Here is a 9603-nt window from a genome sequence, read left to right on the forward strand (position 1 = left end):
TTAATGTGCTCTGCCCAACTTGAGTGTTTCCGAGCACAATAAGTTCTGCAAAGCCTATTCAATTCCCTCATAATACGTTCACTCATATTTCCTTGGGGGAAATACGCAGATATTTTCAGATGTTTCACGCCTGCCTTATCTAGACATTCCTTAAATCTATCAGAAGTAAATTGAGGTCCATTGTCAGACAGCAAATTCTTCGGAACGCCAACGTTCACGAAGAAATCTTTTTCCAACTTTTCAACCAATGTTTTTGCATTTGCTCTTTTAATTGGGTATAGCTTAACATATTTACTGAATCCATCCACCACAACAAAAACATGGGTGCAACCACCTCTCGAAACAGGAAGAGGGCCAAACAAATCACAAGCCAGTAATTCCAGGGTTTCAGTTGGCTCTACTGAATGCATATCCCCTTGTATTCTGGTGTTGGCAGCACGGACCTTTTGGCACACTACACACGATGCTAGACGCTTGGCCACACGGCGGTACATATTGTCAAATACAACCTTCTCTTGTAGTTTTGCAATGCACTTCTTTGCACCGTAGTGCCCATACCTCAGGTGTACATAGTCGATTAGTAAGTCTACATGTTGTGAGGGAAAGCACAGCTTCCACTCAGAAACACCTACCTTTTTCCTCCTAAACAGAATACCTTTATGCAAACAATAGTATTGCGAAACCTTAGGATAGCTCGCATTTCCTAAATAGCTCTTCACTAATTTCAGTTGGTCATCTGCATTCTGCTCACGTCTCAAGTTCTTAATCACCCTCTTTAATGCACTTTCTTCCTTTACTTCGTGCAATGCAAACATTCGAATTTCATTTGGGTCTGTTGCTGTAATTCCTGCGTCATCACAGAGCTCCGCACTCCTAGATAACCCATCAGCTACTAGATTGTCTTTCCCTTGAATATATTTAACCTCAAGGTCAAACTGCTGGAGATACAATGACCATCTTATCAAACGAGCATTCCTCAATTTACAGGTCTTTAAAAAGGTCAATGCCTTATGGTCACTGTAAACTATTATCTTGTGACCTAATAGATACTGCTCAAATTTCTGTACCCCAAATACAATTGCTAATGCTTCCAGTTCTGAGATGCCGTAATTTCTCTCTGCTGCCTGTAAAGATCGACTGGCGAAAGCTATAGTCTTGTGCACTTCTTGTTCGTTCTCTGTTTCTACTTGGAATATCTCCACAGCTATACCATAGCCACTAGCATCAACAGACATACAGAAAGGTTTTTCAAAGTCAGGATGATGCAAAATTGGACTATTAATTAACGATTGTTTAAGCACCTCAAACGCCTGTTGACATTCTGTTGTCCAAACCCAAGGGGTATTCTTTTTCAGCAGGAGGTGAAGACAGGGAGCATTAAACGCCTGATCACTAACAAAACGCCTATAGAAGCCGAAAAGACCGAACATTGATCTCAACTGCTTCTTGTTTCTGGGAGCCTCAAATTTTTCAATTACTGCTAGCTTGCCTGGGTCAGGCAGAATACCTTTTCCACTTATCCTATATCCCAAGAAACCTATTTCCTCTTTAACGCACTCTGTCTTTTCAATCTTTAGTTTCATGCCACCTTTCTCAATAGCCTCTAACACTTCCTCTAATAAAGCCATGTGTTCTTCCCAGGTAGGAGTTGCTATTAGCAGATCATCTACGTAAACTGTTATTTTATTGCTTAAAGCAGGTCCTAAAACATGGCACATCACACGTACGAAGGCACAAACAGAGATATTAAGTCCGAAAGGTACCACACGGTATTGGTAACAAACTCCTTCGTACAAGAAAGCTGTGTACTTCCTTGAACTTTCCGCCAGTGGCAAATTCCAATACCCACACGTGATGTCCATAGACGTTAAGAATTTTACTCCCCGGAATTTTTGCAGTAACTCGTCCATGTTCTGCGGTCTATCACTTTCCCTAACCACTATTTCATTCAACCAACGAGCGTCCAAGACCAATCTGACACTCCCGTCTCTTTTTGGTACAACAACAAGAGGATTATTGTATTCACTGACCGCTTTCTCAATCACACCCCACTCCAGCATTCTCTGTATCTCCTTTCGAACCGCCTCCTTCCTTGCTACATGTATTTGGTATGGCTTCCTGAAAAACACTTGGCCGGGTTTCACTTGTAATTTACATTCATAACCCTTGACTATGCCAGGTCGATCCGAAAATACTTTGTGATGCCTTTTTAGAACCTGTTTCAGTTCTTCCTTTTGATTGGCTGAAATCCTATCGATTTCCTGCAATTTAGTTTCTATTTTGTCTAAAATAATTGCTCCTTCTTCTTCTTCTGTATTCAGCTTATTGTTATTAAGATTAACACCTTCGTCCCAATACCTCCTATTTTTCAGAACTCGTATAGGCAGCTCCCAAGTTTCATGATCAGTTACTACATGTTTATCACTAAAAGGTACTATAATTACTCCGGTTATTGGCAAGACCATTTTTAACTGGCTTCTTTCAAAGTCAACAACACTCTGATATTTTGACAAGAAATCTATGCCAATTAAAACCTCAATACTGAGATTGTTTACAATTAAACATGGATGATCAATTAAATTACCATTAATGTTAAAGGGTAGTAAAGCTTCTTGCTTTACCGTTTTTGACACCTTGCCAGTAGCACCAATTATTCTTAGTCCTGATACCCTCATTACAGTAAGTTTGTCTTTACCAGGTAATGCATCAAAGAAGGACTGAGATATTGCACTCACCTCACTTCCACTGTCTAAGAGACAACGTACATTGATACCCAACATATTCACTATTATTATAGGGTGGCTTATTCTAGGTTGTACAGGTGGTTCCTCAGATTCATCTAATAGTTCCTTTTGGATTTGTCTCCAACTAAAGTGATCAACATCTGTCTTCATTACATTTAGGTCATAGTGTGTAGGGGTTTCCTGAATCACATTTTCAGCTGCCTTTTCCAGTCGGTCTATTAATTTTAAATCGAAACACCGCACGACTTCATTACATTTAGTTTGCTGAACATGACCCAAATTACTGTAGTCTGAGCGATTCTGCGCCTCCAGACCGGGCATAACATTAGTTACAGCTAAACCACTTTTACCATTATCGTCGGTTTCCTTCTCAAGTGACAACTGGTCACAGCTACTGGGTTCATCGACCCTCAACAGCCTATCCTCCACATTCTCACTTATCTCCTGTCCTAAATCTATTAGTACATTATCAACATCCTGCACAGGCACTTTAGATAAGAGCACATCATCCTCATCGTAAATATAAGCATGAATTTCTTCTGCTTCTTCACCTGACAATTCAGTATTTTGTAGCTCATCCCTATCGTTACACTGCTGCGCCTTCTCTTTCTCTTCCCACTTAGAAAGCGTCTCTAATACGGTATCTATCAAATACTGTGAGTGATCTAATATTTCTGTTGTATCCTTAGGTGCTACCGACTCTTCATCCACATGTTCAGTTTGAGTATTCTGATCTGCCTTACCAATTCCCTTAACTACTGGCTTAGGAAAAGTAACCGCCTGGTGAGCGCCAGTGTCCTCATAGACGGGAACTAGTTTTCCTGCCTCGGCATACTACTGTTTCCTTTAGTTTCATTATAGTTAGCTGGCATAGCCTTACTTTCCGTACTGTTGTTTACATGCATATTTCTGTTTGGAACAAAATTATTATCCCTTGGACGCCATTGTTGGTTCTGATAATTATTTCCCCAATTCCTATCTCTCTTAGGATGACGAACACCTACTGTTCTGATGTTTACATTGCCATTTTGCTCGTTCCTAAAATTACTATTATTATTATTGACATTACGGTTATTACGTGCTTGCTCCTCATTGGCAGCAACACGTTCTACACGTTCCAAATATTCAATGAAACGATCCAGATTGTCTCTAGGGGCTGATATAATTCTAGTTTGCCAGTACCATGGCAGTTTGGCTTCCAGACCTAGTATAATCATTTCTGGTTTTAGCTTTTCCGCCAAATGTGACAAACGTGAAATCCATGACCTAGCAAACTCTTTAATAGATTCCTTGCCTGCATTGAAGCGTTTTCCACTCCAAAATTCTCTCAACACTTCATTTTGCTTATTGCTAGACCAATATTCATTAATAAAAGCTGTTTTAAATTCCGCTAATGTTTTACATTTCAACATAACATCAGCTGACCAACGCATGGCGTCACCTGCTAAATGGCTTCTAATAAATGATATTTTCTCTCGCTCAGACCAAGTTGGTGGAATCACATCTTCAAAATCGTTCCAGAAATCTAGCGGGTGGATATTTTTATCTGGATCGAACCGCAAGAACTGCCGACACCCGATAAAAGCGGCGTTTGCAGCTACAACTTGTTGTACATTACCATTACCAGAAGTTACTGAAGCTACTTTACTCTCAATGTTAGCAATGTTAGTACTTATATTTTCTACTTTCATTTCAACATTATCTACTCTTTGCACAATATGAGTAGTGTCAGTTTTGATTGCTTCTACTTCTGCTTGACATATGTTTACTTTTATATTAACATCTTTAAATCTATCTGAGCACAGTTCAGACTCCGCCTCGATCTTTTCTGTTAACTTGTGCTCCAGCTTCGCATCTTCCATTTGGAAGTCTTTGCGAACCTCAGCGACTTCGGATTTTATTGTCTTATACATTTCAGAAAATTGTTGAGCAACCTTTTTCTTAATATCCTCATGATTGCAATCAATTTTATAATTCAAACTGTCTAGATCTTCTTTCAACTTATTGCAACCAGCCTTGAAAGTATCGTCCATTACCTCCAATCGTTTATTAAAATTTGTTTGGCTGGCCACAATCTCAGACTTTAATTCAGCATTACTGTTTTTGACCTGTTCACTTATTTCAGCCTTTAATTCAGCATTCATTCTAGCATTACTGGCTGACATTTCAGCATTATTGGATTCTAATTTATTGTCCATTGCCTCAAACCGTTTATTAAAATTTGTTTGACTGGCCACCATTTCAGACTTTAATTCAGCATTGCTGGCAGCTATTGCTTGTAATATAACATTTAAATCAACAGCTCCAGCATCTTTGGGTTGCTCACGAGCTGGCTTTTTATCACACTCAGGTGACGAAAAACTAGCTCCAACACCAGAATCATCAAAACTAACTGAAACTTCTGATTGATTAGTCATATCTAACTTCTCCTTCTTACACTCTACCATCTCTGAAGACTGTTTCATTTTTAATTCATCAGAGAAACTATCATCCAATAAATTTACCATTTCTACTTTCCGCTTTACTACAGGGGTCTCTATTATTGAATCATTACCCCTTCGCACACTACTGTCAGGAGACAATACTTCATGTTTCACCTTAACATTACTACTTTCATGCATATTTACACTTGAACCGTTGTCTGTATTTACAGTTCCCTCAACAGACATAGGTTCTGATTTAAGTTTAACCTCAGCTTCTTTTGACGGTTCCATCGCCGACAGTCTTTTAGTGCAGGTTAGTAAAATTTTTAACAGCTTTTCACTTAACTTAGTTCCTTCTGCACGACGTATGGCGTTGCCGGCGCGGCGTACCAGGATTCCTGATGCGACGTGGCACGTTGAACTGCAGACGGCTCTCCGACGGCTGTTGTGTGTTTGCGTGGCCCGCAATTGCAGGCTCTGCGCCGGCTGCTCCAGGGGACGACTGCGGTACGGCGAGACTGGCTTCTCGCGATGCCGGCAGCACCGCTAGACTCAGTGCCAGCTCCGTCAATCCAGATGCGTTGTTAATCCAATTGCGGCGTCCACATGCACACGTAACACATTCACTGTTTTATACTCAGTTGCGTGTCGCATTTCACTCGCGAATCCGAATAGTTAAAAATCACTTTCACTTAGTTGATTTCCCGGCCGATGCACCATATGTGGGGCGGCGAAATGTATAAGTTTGTAAAAAGTAATTAATCTATTTGCTGGATATATGCTTGCGTGTTGAATCAGTTTCTAGCTTTTAGAATGTTGTTATTGCTGTCTTTTGCCGTTCTCAACACTGGCTCTCTATTTACTCCGTGACCCCCAGAAAGTGATTTAATAAAACTTGGAGCCAGTAAATAGATATCCTAGTGCCCACTTTACCTGAGAATGTTATTATAGCTGCAGCTTATAGCTCTGAGGAATTAGGAGATTGTCCGGGATTTCTAATCAAAAACGGTTTTCCAAAATAGTTGAGTATATTCTGAAATTCACTGATAAACAACACAAGTATCCCTACAACCTAACTAACAGAACAGTTCAGAGTCTAATGCGCTGATGCAACCATAAATGTCTGAATTAAATGTTAAAAGAATGCTCGCCATAATTTGATGAAAATATTTCATCAAACGCCACGCTAAATATTTGGTAGAATGTCTGTCCCGCGACGGCACGTGAAAATTACGACAATACGCAAACTGAAGCTAGATAATGAAAATCATTCCAGAATTAACACTTCACATATAATGTTTTCATAGTTCCGCGTATCTCTAGTAACTTAATACGGCACCCGAGGCTGTTTGTAGCAGATACACTGATGCGACGCGACTACCGACACAGATGGCGTGTCATTCAGCGTCTAGAGAGAACTGGGGCCCTGCTTCCTCGCGCAGTGTTCTTATATATAAAGCCGCGGTGCGGACGGCTGAGGGATCGCCTGATCAAATCCGCTCTCCCGACTAGCCGCTGGGCTAGTAACGCACCACTTCAAGATACATAATAATTTATAGCTTCTTTGGCTGATGGCCGAAGAAGCTCTAAATTTAAACGTGGATTCAGCACGCAGGTAAGTATTGATAATAAAATTTTGACGTGGCTAAGTTAAATATTTTGGGCGAGAGAATTAATTAAATTACACTGCACGCAGCAGATGAGCTCTGAACTGTCCCTTTTGAGATCCGCTATCGCTATAATTTTATAGGTATTAAAAAGAAACTTTACACATTTTCATAATCATAGCGGACCTCCAACCTATTTAAATCTAAACATCCTAGCCTTATTTACTAGCCTACTTAATCTATCTTGCTTCCTTCAGTTTTGAGATGAAAACCAGAAAATCATGAATTTCCACTAAAGTCTTAATTTGTGAAATCCAAAGTACTGTTTTTATTAAATCATTATGAAAGATGAATCTAAATATAAATTTTGAAGTCTCTAGCTCTTTTCTGTTGCGCCAATGATTTTTCCAGAAAAACGTCCAAATCTCGGAAATGGCTGAAGTTATCGAACTGATATTTAACACACATTAATTTAGTATTATTTTTGACATGCTAGAAAAGTTTTAGTTCATTTGCTTGATTTTTAAGGTATTGCGCAACATTTATGACGCCAGAGCTAGTTACAGCAGACTGGCTGGCACACAATGGAAACAGATGTGAATTTACTACAGCGTGAGTAGGCTGCTTCCCTACACCTGGTATTTGTGACAGACGAAACACTCTCTAATGTTTGTTATATCATTCGCTCGGCATGGTGTCAATGAGAACTTCTAAATCGAGAGATTTGATGTCCAACAGCAGTTGAACGCAGAGTGAGACCCTCTTCTAGGACTTTAATGCAGCACACTTTAGAACAATATGATGTGAGGCAGCACATAGCTCCCCTGGGTCAGAAGCAGCAGCTGTGAACACCTGTCTAAATAGTCGGTGCTACAGATAAAAATTCTCAATCTTAGTCAGAGCATTTCTGTTTTTAGTGCCTTTTTTAAGTCCATGGATTGTTGTGCGTCCACCGTGCAACACGATACGTTTAAATGTATATCCTTAATTTAAATTTTCTCACTATTTGGAGATCGTTCTATCTTGAGAGATAACAGTAGAACGCGCGGACGAGAGGAGAGTTTCAGTAGTACATGAAATATTAAGAAAATGGCATCGCTCTTCAACAATATTTATAAATCCAAATCGAACAAACTCTGAAAATTCCATGATTTCGAACAAACGTAATTCCTAAACAAGGTCCCCTGCTGTATACTCGTAAAATTATGTTAATTATTTATTGGATCTGTTCTCTGAGTCATACGATTGAAGGCTCGGGTTACCAGGGGCGTTAACATTCTTTTATATGCGTGGTTCCACTTCGTTACTGGCTCAAAACTCAACGTTTTATGCACAACACGTCATTTGCCCAACTACAGACTTCTCCAGAAGCAGTTATTCTGCATTGTGTAAAACTCCGATATGTAAAAAATCCAGTTGGAGTGCTCCACAGTACTGAGTGAGCTGACACAATTACAACAATCTATGCTTTGACAGTAGTCTCATTTGGAACCTGGGCCGAGCAGTATTAATTCGATCTTAGCCGGTTTGCTACATTACCTTACGGGAAAGGCACAACGAAAACAGTACGTTTGACATAACCGTTCAAGTATCACACTTTCCAAATGAATTTAGCAGCGTGTCAGGGCTAAATTATTCTGTACATAACATCAGAAGTAAAGCCCTTAAATTACCAAAAACAGAGAGATAGCGTAATTTTTTTTTACGTTTTGATTTCTTAGACTGCATTCTAATGTGTTCAGGCCCAAAATGAAATCATAATTTTGTCCCCTTCTCGCCACACTTTTTGTACCGGCGTGTGTCTATGTTCAGGCAGCTAACATGCTAAAAACACAAATTACACGGGGGATTTTTCCACATTTGAGGATCCTGTACCCGAACACAGGGAAAACGATGTCCTCTGTCACACGTTTGCGCTTGTGCCGGCAGCGGCTGCCTGCATTAACACTCACCAACGTGGCTGAAAGATCGTGTATTCCTCCAGGTCCGGTTCTGCGTCCACAGCGGCACACACAGCTGAGCTGACTCAATGCGCTGGCCTCCAGCGAACAGTGTGTTCTGTGCAGTGGGCCGAGATGGAGGGGGAAGAAGGGGGGAAAGGGGAGCCACGCCTGTACAGGGGGACCTGCCAGTTCCGACACATTCCAGCCTCCAGCTTATGCCGCGAGAAGACGTTCCGAGCACATGGTCTCGTACTCATTTTTAGAAGCAGATAATGTGATGCATCACATGCTGTGTTTTAGCATGCTGAAAACTACCGATTTGCATGTATCTTGTGCATGTATGTGTGCAGAGGTAATTTTTCGATAGCTGCTGGAGGCTTGATCGTTTTTAACTGTGCAAACATACCAACGTAAACATGCTTGATGGTGTGAACCGACAACGTTCATGCTTGTACTAGCAAAACTCAGTTGTGAGGCAATCGTAGCGGCGCTATGTCCATAGATATGCAAATTAATTGGAAAGGCTGGAAACGTTTGCTAAACAGCACGAAAGCTAGCTTGGTTGAGAAGCACTAAATCGAAAGTTCAAATGGCTCTAAGCACTATGGGACTTAACATCTGAGGCCATCAGTCCCCTAGAACTTAGAACTACTTAAACCTAACTAACCTAAGGACGTCACACACATTCATGCCCAAGGCAGGATTCGAACCTGCGACCGTAGCAGGCGCGCGGTTCCCGACTGAAGTGCCTAGAACCGCTCGGCCACACGACCGGCACTAAATCGAAAGCCTATAAAGATAAGGCAAAGAAAGATGTTGCATACGTTATACACGGTCCAGTAACAGTAATGTGCCTATATTCGACCGTTCCTTGCTGTAAGACAAC

At 40.7% G+C, this 9603-nt stretch overlaps 1 protein-coding gene across 1 annotated transcript in view; it reads right to left on the minus strand.

Moving 5' to 3' along the window:
• LOC124789279 (retinol dehydrogenase 14) overlaps nt 1–8830 on the minus strand; it is a 111699-nt gene extending 102869 nt beyond the window's left edge. The window contains exon 1 of the mRNA XM_047256583.1: nt 8727–8830. The gene's annotated coding sequence lies outside the window, so the exon portion shown is untranslated. The remainder of the gene's footprint in view (nt 1–8726) is intronic.
• Nucleotides 8831–9603: the final 773 nt, after the last annotated feature.

Source organism: Schistocerca piceifrons, chromosome 3, assembly GCF_021461385.2.
Source record: "Schistocerca piceifrons isolate TAMUIC-IGC-003096 chromosome 3, iqSchPice1.1, whole genome shotgun sequence".
NCBI classification, from domain to species: Eukaryota; Metazoa; Arthropoda; class Insecta; order Orthoptera; family Acrididae; genus Schistocerca; species Schistocerca piceifrons.